The sequence below is a fragment of the Schistocerca piceifrons genome, chromosome 4 (genome assembly GCF_021461385.2).
Source record: "Schistocerca piceifrons isolate TAMUIC-IGC-003096 chromosome 4, iqSchPice1.1, whole genome shotgun sequence".
NCBI lineage: Eukaryota > Metazoa > Arthropoda > Insecta > Orthoptera > Acrididae > Schistocerca > Schistocerca piceifrons.
The window spans coordinates 427,697,870-427,711,472 of NC_060141.1; positions in this window are offsets into that span (position 1 = coordinate 427,697,870).

The following is a 13,603-nucleotide window of genomic DNA, read 5'->3' on the forward strand; positions in this document are numbered from 1 at the left end:
ACTTTACGTGCCACTGTCATTACCTCCCTTTCCTGTCCCAGTCGCGTATGGTTCGCGGGAAGAACGACTGTCTGAAAGCCTCCGTGTGCGCTCTAATCTCTCTAATTTTCACATTCGTGATCTCCTCGGGAGGTATAAGTAGGGGGAAGCAATATATTCGATACCTCATCCAGAAACGCACCCTCTCGAAACCTGGCGAGCAAGCTTCACCGCGATGCAGAGCGCCTCTCTTGCAGAGTCTGCCACTTGAGTTTGCTAAACATCTCCGTAACGCTATCACGGTTACCAAATAACCCTGTGACGAAACGTGCCGCTCTTCTTTGGATCTTCTCTATCTCCTCCGTCAACCCAATCTGGTACGGATCCCACACTGATAAGCAATACTCAAGTATAGGTCGAATGAGTGTTTTGTAAGCCACCTCCTTTGTTGATGGCCTACATTTTCTAAGGACTCTCCCAATGAATCTCAACCTGGTACCCGCCTTACCAACAATTAATTTTATATGATCGTTCCACTTCAAATCGTTCCGCACGCATACTCCCAGATATTTTACAGAAGTAACTGCTACCAGTGTTTGTTCCGCTATCATATAATCATACAGTAAAGGATCCTTCTTTCTATGTATTCGCAATACATTACATTTGTCTATGTTAAGGGTCAGTTGCCACTCCCTGCACCAAGTGCCTATCCGCTGCAGATCTTCCTGCATTTCGCTACAATTTTCTAATGCTGCAACTTCTCTGTATACTACAGCATCATCCGTGAAAAGCCGCATGGGACTTCCGACACTATCTACTAGGTCATTTATATATATTGTGAAAAGCAATGGTCCCATAACACTCCCCTGTGGCACGCCAGAGGTTACTTTAACGTCTGTAGATGTCTCTCCATTGATAACAACATGCTGTGTTCTGTTTGCTAAAAACTCTTCAATCCAGCCACACAGCTGGTCTGATATTCCGTAGGCTCTTACTTTGTTCATCAGGCGACAGTGCGGAACTGTATTGACCGCCTTCCGGAAGTCGAGAAAAATAGCATTTACCTGGGAGCCTGTATCTAATATTTTCTGGGTCTTATGAACAACTTGTGTGCGGCAAGAAACTGCTGACAGCAGTTCTGTTATTTGCTGACTCTGAAACTGAACAAGAGATTTTAGATGCTGCTCAGAGCACTTAGATGTTGCTTTCCCTGATTTGTTGTGATTCCTTAAATGTTGTGTTGTTATGGTCTTCAGTCCTGAGACTGGTTTGATGCAGCTCTCCATGCTAATCTACCCTGTGGAAGCTCCTTCATCTCCCAGTACCTACTGCAACCTACTTCCTTCTGAATCTGCTTAGTGTATTCATCTCTTGGTCTCCCTCTATGATTTTTACTCTCCACACTGCCCTCCAATGCTAAATGTGTGATCCCTTGATGCCTCAGGACATGTCCTACCAACCGATCCCTTCTTCTAGTCAAGTTGTGCCACAAACTTCTCTTCTCCCCAACCCTATTCAATACCTCCTCATTAGTTACGTGATCTACCCACCTAATCTTCAACATTCTTCTGTAGCACCACATTTCGAAAGCTTCTATTCTCTTCTTGTCCAAACTATTTATTGTCCATGTTTCACTTCCATACATGGCTACACTCCATACAAATACTTTCAGAAACGACTTCCTGACACTTAAATCTATACTCGATGTTAACAAATTTCTCTTCTTCAGAAATGCTTTCCTTGCCATTGCCAGTCTACATTTTATATCCTCTCTACTTCGACCATCATCAGTTATTTTGCTCCCCAAATAGCAAAACTCCTTTACTACTTTAAGTGCCTCATTTCCTAATCTAATTCCCTCAGCATCACCCAACTTAATTCGACTACATTCCATTATCCTTGTTTTGCTTTTGTTGATGTTCATCTTATATCCTCCTTTCAAGACACTTTTCATTCCGTTCAACTGCTCTTCCAAGTCCTTTGCTGTCTCTGACAGAATTACAATGTCATCGGCGAACCTCAAAGTTTTTATTTCTTCTCCCTGGATTTTAATACCTACTCCAAATTTTTCTTTAGTTTCCTTCACTGCTTGCTCAATATACAGATTGAATAACATCGGGGAGAGGCTACAACCCTGTCTCACTCCCTTCCCAACCACTGCTTCCCTTTCATGTCCCTCGACTCTTATAACTGCCATCTGGTTTCTGTACAAATTGTAAATAGCCTTTCGCTCCCTGTATTTTACCCCTGCCACCTTTAGAATTTGGAAGAGAGTATTCCAGTCAACATTGTCAAAATCTTTCTCTAAGTCTACAAATACTAGAAACATAGGTTAGCCTTTCCTTAATCTTTCTTCTAAGATAAGTCGTAAGGTCAGTATTGCCTCACGTGTTCCAACATTTCTACGGAGTCCAAACTGATCTTCCCCGAAGTTGGCTTCTACCAGTTTTTCCATTCGTCTGTAAATAATTCGCATTAGTATTTTGCAGCTGTGACTTATTAAACTGATAGTTTGGTAATTTACACATCTGTCAACACCTGCTTTCTTTGGGATTGGAATTATTATATTCTTCTTGAAGTCTGAGGGTATTTCGCCTGTCTTGTACATCCTGCTCACCAGATGGTAGAGTTTTGTCAGGACTGGCTCTCCCAAAGCCGGCACTCAACATGGCGTCCGGTACAGTTGTTTATAGTGAGAAAGTGAACAAAAGTTGTAGTTGTGTGGTGAAAAACGGAACATACATAAATTATAACAGTGAAATAGTGAAGCTAAATGAACGTGTATCAAGCCTGCAATTAATTGTAGATGTACTAAGGCGGGACATTGCGCATTTAGAAAATGAAAATGCCGAACTGAAAAAGGCGCGTAATATCCCGATCGCCAAAGCAAGTAAAACACGGAACTGGGAGCACAGGACTAGCATGATCACGGAAGAAAAGCGAAAAGGTGAGAAATACAACGAATGGAACGAACCGCGGCAGTAAAAGCAGTTTCAGTGTCCTACCTACAATAAACGAGTGCTCTGAAGTGGATATAGGCCTAAAGGCAGAAACAACAAGGCAACATATGTTTACTAGGCCAAAAAGGGTTGGTCGTGTGAAACTCGGTGACTGTAGAATTACTGTGGTAACAAAAAACCGTTTTCATGCACTAGATTCAGATATAAATGTGGAATCCACGGAAAACTGTGACGACAACAACATGCCGAATGTATATAGTGACAAGCACATGAGCAGAAACTTTCGCAATAAACGTGAAGACAAACTCAAAGTGAAAATATTCTCTCATAGCCATGGACGTGAGATCGCAAAAATGCTACGTTACAGTCATTGTATACAAGCAACTAGTATTGTCAAACCAGGTACACCCATCCAAGAACTCGTTAGAAACATAGAAACTGAAAATGATCGTCATGTTGTCATCATAGCAGGAGCCAATAATGTATATAAAAACGACCTCCACAGTGCAACACGAAACCTTAAAGCAATACTAAATTCAACAGGAGAGAAATCAGTTTTTGTAGTCGGAATTCCACATAGGCATGACCTTTCGGAATGGTCATGTGTGAACGTGGAAATCATAAAAGCAAACAGGCAATACTCAAAGATTTGCAGGGCCTACCAAAATGCATATTTTATAAGTATGGACTCCTTGCAAAGAGACTGTTACACGAGACATGGCATGCACCTTAATAACAGAGGCAAGAAGATTCTGTGCCAAAACATCAGCATGATACTGAAAGCATCTGACAACCAAGAAGTAATTGCTGCTCTTCCAGTTCCTTGCTTGATGCAAGCAGAGCCTGAAGAAATGGTTACTTCTATTGCAGCAGTAGAAGTAGAGTTGGAAGCAGCAATTGTACCTACACACATAACAAATGCTGCAGCAGCAATACCTACCACACTTCATCTACAGGATTCAACAGCAGCAGAAGATGAAGCAACATCCAAATCTCCACTGTCACCAGTTGCCACAACAATGCCTACAGCAGCAGCAGCAGCAGTACCTATCACACTTCACCAGCAAGATTCAACAGCAGCAGAAGAAGAAGCAACCACCTTATCTCCTCAGTCACCAGATGCCACAACAGTGCCTCCAGACACCATAACAGCAGTTACATCAATTCCTCTAGTAGCAGCTTCATCTACAGTATCATCACAAGGAGGGAAGAGTAGGTATACAACAGTAGATGTGCTACCACTCCAAGTGAACAATTTTTTAGTAAAAGGCAACAATAGGCAGAAATCCAAAAGATAAGCCCTGAAAAACGTTTGAAAACCAATCACCATAGTGTTCAGTGTGTAAGCAATAAGAGCATGGATCTTAAAATATGTTACCTTAACGTTCAAGGACTGAAAGATAAAGAACTTATCATAAATGAGTTTGGACTTGATAACCAGTTTGATATTTTTTTGTCTGAGTGAACACTGGGCTAATGAGAATTAACTTGCAGTTGCCAAATTTGACAATTTTAGTATAGTAAATAGCTACTGTAGGAAAAAGCACATTAGAGGTGGTGTGGCAATTTATTCCAATCAGTCACTCAATTGTACAATAACCAAACTAGACCTAAATTCCTTGTGTGATGAACAGCACTTTGAAGTTATGGGTACAATCATTAATAGTCATAAGCTAATAGTAGTATCCATGGACAGATCACCAAAGGGAAGCATTAACATATTTTTAGAAACAATGGACATGCTGTTGAGTGAATTAAGTAATATTAAATGGCTACATTATGATATTGCAATAGGAGGTGATTTGAATGCTGATTTTGATGTTACTAAATGTAAGGGTAGTGTTGCAGACCTGGAAAACTTGCTAAGACAATACAATTTACATCATGTTAATAACAGGCCCACAAGAAACAAAGCATGTTTAGATAACATCTTTGTAAACTTCAAGACCACTGAAAACACATGCGAAGTTGTAGTGTTCCCATTCTCTGACCATGACTCCGTATCTCTAAATTATGCAAGTAAAATTCCCCTCAATAGGAGCAATGCAAACAGACCTGTCCCAACAGTTGTGATTACCAGACCCATAACTGAGGATAAAATTAACACATTTCGTAATTCCCTTGCTGACAGAGACTGGTTTGGCCATTGTAGTGTCGATGGACATTACACATCAAGTAATGATCTGCCAGCCAAAATAATATTTGATAGATTTTTTAATGCATTCTTGACCCTATTTAACCATAGTATTCCCATAAAGAAAATCAAAATAATGGACAGCAGCCACAAATCCAGATCTCAAAACAGACAAAATATATGGTACACTAAACAGCTGACAGATCTAAAGAAACATGTTTTGTTACTGTACAACATATACAATAGTATGAAGTCTGACTGTGCCAAATCAGCCTATGTGTAATGCAGGAATGAATACAAAAAAGCCATCCTGCAAGCCAAAAAAACCTACAATGCCAACAGCATACATAATTCCACCAATAAATGCAAAACTGCTTGGAAAGTAATTAACAGTGCTGCCAGAGATACTAAAAAGGACAAAATTAATATCCCACCACAAACACTCAATGAGTTTTTTATTAATTCAGTGAAAGAAATAGGAGATGCAATTATCAAACCAGACATTAGTCCATCAGAGTTACTCTCCCAAAATTGGGGTAGACAGTCACTAAAAACAAGCATGGTAACCTTCTCCGAAGTATCGCCTAGATATGTACAAGGGGTCATAAAACAACTGAAATCATCTGATAGCTTAGATATATATGGCATATCATGCAACCTGCTAAAAAGCTTATCTCAACAACCGTAAACAGGTACTTTGTGTTGGTAAGGAAATGTCAAACATAGAAAATGTTAAAGTAGGTGTGCCTCAGGGATCTGTACTGGGGCCCTTCCTGTTTCTGATAATGATCAATGACCTCCCCTCGTTTATTAGATCCACCACTGTATTCTATGCAGATGATACGACTTTTCTCCATAGCAGTAACAGTCTTAATGATCTTAAAACCTGTGCTGAAAATACACTCACTCATGCACCATATTGATTCAGAGCAAATAGTTTCCTGCTAAATGAAAATAAAACTCAGCAGATAATCTTCACTCTAAGAGACAAGCCGCTATCTGATGACCCTAGTTCTGTTAAATTCCTGGGAGTTTATGTAGACGAAAAGTTATCCTGGGGCCAACATGTAAACTATATTAGTAGTAAACTATCTAGAGTAATTTATTTATTAAGACAACTCAGAAATTGTGTACCTGAAACATACATCAGATCATCTTATTTTGCATTTTTCCAGAGTATAATATCCTATGGCATTATCTTGTGGGGTAACTGTAGTCATATACATGACATCCTATTATTGCAGAAGAAAGCCATTAGGATAATTACAAATTCTTCACATAAGGCTCACTGCAAACCCTTATTTACTAAACAAAAAATTATGACTGTAATAAACCTCTATATATACAATGTCTTAATCTTTACGAAGAAGAACCTACAAGATGTGAAACATAGAGAAAATGTACATTGTTACAACACAAGAAGCATCAAACACATATACACGCCTTACCACAGACTATCAAAATCAATAAATAGCTATGAAGTCACAGGGCACAAGCTATTTAATAAGCTGCCACATGCCATACGGGATCTTCCTGAACATACATTCAAAGAAAGACTGCATGAATGGTTTATTGCCCACCCGTTCTATGATATCAATGAATTCTTCAACTGTAAAATGCAGTAATCCAACAGATGACCCACTGTACATTTATTGTAATATAAGCTAAAATATTTCAGTAGTCAATACCTTATCACACTGTATTATAAATTGTAACTTCATTTGACGTTGTCAATTGCTGTAATGGCCTAAAGACAATAAAATCTTTATTATTATTATTATTATTATTAATGGAATGTTGTCTACTCGTGGGGCCTTGTTTTGACTCAGGTCTTTCAGTGCTCTGTCAAACTCTTCACGCAGTATCGTATCTCCCAGTTCATCTTCATCTACATCCTCTTCCATTTCCATAATATTGTCCTCAAGTACATCGCCCTTGTATAGACCCTCTATATACTCCTTCCACCTTTCTGCTTTCCCCTCTTTGCTTAGAACTGTGTTTCCATCTGAGCTCTTGATATTCATAAAAGTAGCTCTCTTTTCTCCAAAGGTCTCTTTAATTTTCCTGTAGGCTGTATCTATCTTACCCCTAGTGAGATAAGCCTCTACATCCTTACATTTGTCCTCTAGCCATGTCTGCTTAGCCATTTTGCACTTCCTGTCAATCTCATTTTTGAGACATTTGTATTCCTTTTTGCCTGCTTCATTTACTGCATTTTTATATTTTCTCCTTTCATCAATTAAATTCAATATTTCTTCTGTTACCCAAGGATTTCTACTAGCCCTCGTCTTTTTACCTACTTGATCCTCTGCTGCCTTCACTACTTCATCCCTCAAAGCTACCCATTCGTCTTCTACTGTATTTCTTTCCCCCATTCGTGTCAATTGTTCCCTTATTCTCTCCCTGAAACTCTGTACAACCTCTGGTTTAGTCAGTTTATCCAGGTCCCATCTCCTTAAATTCCCACCTTTTTGCAGTTTCTTCAGTTTTAATCTACAGGTCATAACCAATAGATTGTGGTCAGAGTCCACATCTGCCCCTGGGAATGTCTTACAATTTAAAACCTGGTTTCTAAATCTCTGTCGTACCATTATATAATCTATCTGATACCTTTTAGTATCTCGAGGATTCTTCCATTTATACAACCTTCTTTTATGATTCTTGAACCAAGTGTTAGCTATGATTAAGTTATGCTCTGTGCAAAATTCTACCTGACAGCTTCCTCTTTCATTTCTTAGCCCCAACCCATATTCACCTACTACGTTTCCTTCTCTCCCTTTTCCTACTGTTGAATTCCAGTCACCCATGACTATTAATTTTTTGTCTCCTTTCACTACCTGAGTAATTTCTTTTATCTCATCATACATTTCTTCAATTTCTTTGTCATTTGCATAGCTAGTTGGCATATAAACTTGTAATACTGTAGTAGGCATGGGCTTCGTGTCTATCTTGGCCACTATAATACGTTCACTATGCTGTTGGTAGTAGCCTACCCCCACTCCTATTTTTTTTTATTCATTATTAAACCTACTCCATTACCCCTATTTGATTTTGTATTTATAACACTGTATTCACCTGACCAAAAGTCTTGTTCCTCCCGCCACCGAACTTCACTAATTCCCACTATATCTAACTTTAACCTGTCCAGTTCCCTTTTTAAATTTTCTAACCTACCTGCTCGTTTAAGGGATCTGACATTCCACGCTCCGATCCGTAGAATGCCAGTTTTCTTTCTCCCGATAACAACGTCCTCTTGAGTAGCCCCCCCCCCCCGGAGATCCGAATGGGGGACTATTTTACCTCCGGAATATTTTACCCAAGAGGAAACCATCATCATTTAACCATACAGTAAAGCTGCATTCCCTCGGGAAAAATTACGGCTGTAGTTTCCCCTTGCTTTCAGCCGTTCGCAGTACCACAACAGCAAGGCTGTTTTGGTTAGTGTTACAAGGCTATATCAGTAAATCATCCAGACTGTTACCCCTGCAATTACTGAAAAGGCTGCTGCCCCTCTTCAGGAACCACACGTTTGTCTGGCCCCTCAAGAGATAGCCCTCCTTTGTGCTTGCACCTACGGTACGGCTATCTGTATCATTGAGGCACGCAAGCCTCCGCACCAACTGCAAGGTTCATGGTTTCAACTTAAATATTTCATAGTATGTATTTCAACTTAATACATGTGCATACACAAAAGAGTATGCAGTGGAAAGAAAAAATTGTCCTGCTCTGGTGTCCAAAGCTCCTTGTTCCACTCTCCTGTCACTCATCGTCAGTCTGTTATGTCTTCCTTTGCACACTTTGTGGTTCTTTAGTGGATACACAACAAGGAACAGGTGCTGTTCATGAACAGAGAATTCAGTTATTAATTTATTCTACATCTAACATCAAATAGTAAAAATAATACATAACTTTGTTACTGTATTTGCTGCACCATTTGCTAACAGTAACTTTGAATATTGAAACCCTACAGATACAAAAGATTTAGAAACCTGTCACTCTTCAATAAAATGTCTATTCAGAAGATGCCAAGCCTGGACACTGTGCAAGTCTGTAAATGGTATTCAACTGGCAAACACATAAAGTGGGGTCAGTGCTAAGTACACTCGCTGCTTCAGCTCTGGAAAGGAGATGCTTGCATCTCATAGGTAGCAGCATAATCATTCATGGCCATGATGGTGGCTGTAGGAAACACAGTGGCATTACTGACTAAGTGCGTATTTGAAAGTGTGGCCAACTGGATAGTGGCTGATACTGCAACTAGAATGGTCTTTTAAAATCCGAACTGTAATTTGCTAAGTATCACATTATTACACAGGTTGGTGATAACCTTAAAGTGTGTCACTTTCTCAAAAATTTTATAAAATGACGTAAGAAGTGAAACTTTAATCATTTATGAGAGCATGCTGAAAAGTAATGCCTCCAAATGTTTTCTTTTTGTGAAAACACATGAAGATTTTTAAATAAAATAAATGTTATTATCATTCTACACCTTCATTCTTCAAGACTACATATTTATTTCTCAACATTATCACTGTGGGGATGAACACATCTCCCAACGAGAGGTCACTTTGTTGATTCTGCCACTGTCCGACTTCGTTGATGAGGCCACAATCTCATCTCTACTTGCAACACTTCATCACTATCAAAGTGAAGTCCTCGGTCAACTTTTTGACAGTTTGATCTCCAAATCTGATAGTATCCCTAACACAGGTGTTGCAGAACTTAGACATTCAAGATGATCTGTAACATGTGACTCCCATTTCAGGTTTGTATCAAAATAAACATCTAAGAATGTTGAAGATTCTTTTTTCTTTTATTGAATTACCCCAATATGTTAATTTTAATGATGTGGTCAGGCCTTTTTTACTGCATAATTACATGTATTGTGTGTGTGTGGTTTTTTTTTTTTTTTTTTTTTTTTTTTTTTTTTTTTTTTTTTTTTTTTGCAGTGACAGTCCATTTGCAGAGAACAAATTATTAATTTTGAAGACAATTTTGTTTGCATTTTCAAGTGTTGGAAGTTTCTCCATTAGAACTTAGTATAGTACTTGTGTCATCAGCAAGGAAAACTGTTTTGGCTTCTTGGATGTGTGATGACAGATCATTTTTGTATAACAAGACTAGACTCAGTATCAGACCCTGTGTTATGCTAGTACTGATTACTTTCCATTCTGGAGATGATGATTTTTTTGTGTACACTATCTGGGTTTCGTAATGTGACACTCTGCGTCCAATTTAGTTAGAGAGAATGAAAGCCGGTTACTGCAAAGGTCTCTTGTATATTTGGCATTCTGTAGGAGAATACAGTGAATTGCACAGTCGAATGATTTTTAAAAGTCACAGAAAATACTAACTGGCAATTTTTTGTCATTTAAATTTTGTGTAATCTGATCAATGAACTGAAAAATGACATGTTCTGTGGATGGCCCTTTTGAAATCAAAACTAAAACAAAATATCTTATTTCGAAAGAGCTTTATACATTATCTTTTCCAACACCTCTGAGAAGGAGCTAAATATTGAGCAACTGTGGTTTACATGTATGTAAGTGACATTGCTTCTTGCCTGTATTCTATTGCTTTATTCCTTGAATGCACTATACCTGTTTTCTGAGCTGCTTCCAGCAAATGATTATTATGCTTTTTTTTTTTTCCAAGGACATCATGTTTGCTGTTAACTGTGGAGTATTTATTTCACAATTGCAATTTCAGCATTAAGGCTGTTGTCAAAATGTCCTGCAAAAGATTTTGCTTCAACTATTATCAAACTTCAAAACCTTCTACATGTACATGTGATTGTCAGAAATGAGCCCTTTCACTGTAAGAGTATAGCAACACTGAATGAGCAAAAAGCTCTGTACATCATGAAATTATGTAAATTACATGAACTAGTGCCGATTTTAACATCCTTAACACAAATCACAGTAAACTGATGTCCCTAAACACTGTGTACATGTGAACTGAGGCAGTTAGTGTGAGAAAAGTGGAATGTGTTTTTGTGCCGACTGCCTAGTTCATATGTAAACAGTGTGTAAGAATGGTGGTTTATTACAATTTGTGATAAAGTTGTTAACATTGGCAACAGTTTGTGTAATTTACATAATTTCATGAAATACGGAGCTTCGTGCTTGTTCAGTGCTGTTGTATTCTTATAGTTAAAAGGCTCAGTTCTGACGATGACATGTATGCATTTCGTAAGATTAAAAGTTTGACATTTGCTGAACTAAAATCTTTTGCAGTGCTACTTGATAATGACCTCAAGACTGAAATTACAATTGTGAAATAAATAATCTCTACAGTCAATGACAGATATGATATTCCCTTAAAAAAAATTACCTGAAACCCAGACAAGAGAAGTTGGCTACCTCACTGCTATCATTTATTATGTGGCTGTTTTCTCTAATTACAAAGTTCTTATATTCCTTAACTGATTTCTTGGTTTCTCTCTTAACCCTTTCATGTATATGGGACACATTGTCCCACATATAAATCACCTTACTAATTGGACTGTAATCACAGTTGATGTGCTGCAAATGCTCTACTTGAAGCAGAGATATTTGTTTTCTTTAATATCATACATCTTTGGTGGCAACAATTACTATAACTATCATTAGTCGTCGGTTATTGTGGGTGGTTCTCACTTCGAGCAGACACACAAATTTATTCACTTATTGTGTTTGTATTGTGTTCTGTGCCTTACTATCAAAGCTTGAAAGTATATTCAAGTAAGTTTCTCTTTTACTTTAGACCATTCATTTAGAAAATAACTGTATTTCATCAGTGGAAATCTTTATTTTCGTTCTTTGGGACATAGTTGTCCCAATGTACCACAGGTCCTGAAGTAGGGCTTGGTGAGTCAGTAGTTCTGCAACTGACAAAATCACTATCCGGACTGGGATGTGAAATTTACATAGATAACTTTTTTAACTCTCCAGCTTTGCAGCATTACCTTGGTTTACAAAATATCAGATCATGTGGAACAGTGCGCACCAATCGTAAAAACATCCCAAAGACATTCCCTCCAGACAAGGAAATGAAAAGAGGTGATTCATACAGTCTCAGTAGCAATGGTCTGACAATCCTCAAATGGGTGGATAACAAGCCAGTTTTTCTACTGAATGATTTTATTTCCCCAGTACCATGTACGACAGTGAAGAGGCGTCAGTCTGGTTCTTCTGAAAAGATCAATGTTCAGTGTCCTCTTATTATAAGAAAGTACAACAAGTGGATGGGAAGGGTGTACCTTATGGACAAGAAGAAAGTGACTTATGAGATCGACAGGAAGGCAAAGATTAAGTATTACCTGAGGATTTTCTTTGTTCTTCTTGACATTGGTGTAAACAATGCCTGTGTAATATATTCTAAATTGGCAGAAGAATCAGTATTCAAATCAACAATATCATCCCTAGAGTTCAGACAATGCATTGCGAGAAATCTAATTGGAAATTATTCCAGTCGACAAAGGAATTTATCGACAATAGTGAAAACATCAAGAAGGTTGCAGACCAGTTGCAATCCAAAGAGTAGTCCAGAGCACCGAATGATAAAATTAGACGTAAGGAAGAGATGTGTTCATTGTGCTTCAAAGTGTGTTGAAAATCGCACTTACGATATTTGTGAACAGTGTGGTGCTAATTTATGCTTTACTTCAAGCAGTAACTGTTTTGCAGAATTTCACATCAAATAGGCAACATATACACAGCCTCTGTAATTTTATTGATGTATCAAGTGTAATATGTTCTGTAACTGTCCTTTAAGGACCACATGGACAAGTATGTCTCAGCTTTTTTTTTTTTAAAAGCAGTACAAATAAAAATGTTTGAAATAATAACATATTTTGTTTATAAAACCTCCAGTTACCACAGAGATACAAAAAATTTTAATCATTAGCACTTTAGTTTTCTTATGTACCTGAAAGGGTTAAATATTGTCCTAATAGATTTAATTTTATTATGTGGGTTGTTAATTTCAGATATTATATAAAGGTTTTTTGATTTTTCAAACAGTGAAAAATTGAGGATGGAATAATCCCAGACAGGTACAACAAAAAAGACAACTAAACATGAGCCTTCAGCCAAAACGCTTTCGCCTAAAGTAGAAAACACACTCACATATTCACACAAGCACAACTCACACAAACATTACCACTGTCTCAAACTAATGAGGCCAGCCTCAGTGACCAGAGACAGTTATCATGTGTGCATGAGTTGTGCTTGCATGAATGTGTGTGTTGTCAACTTTAGAAGTAGGCCTTTTGACTGGAAGCTCACATGCTTAGTGTTATTGTTGTGCCTGTCTGTGACTCAGTATATCTTCTGTATGTTGAGTAGCAATCTGCTGTTGTCGTAATATTGTAATAACTTTCCTTATGACACCACAATATTTCTTTTAATGCGAAATCAGTCCTACTTTACTGTTTTGTCCTAACAATTTAAAACTCCATCCTTTTCATTGCACATGATATTTTGACTAGTTTATATTCTATAAAAATAATAGTAACCTTTCCATACAGTATCAGGCTTGAAGAGTGTGG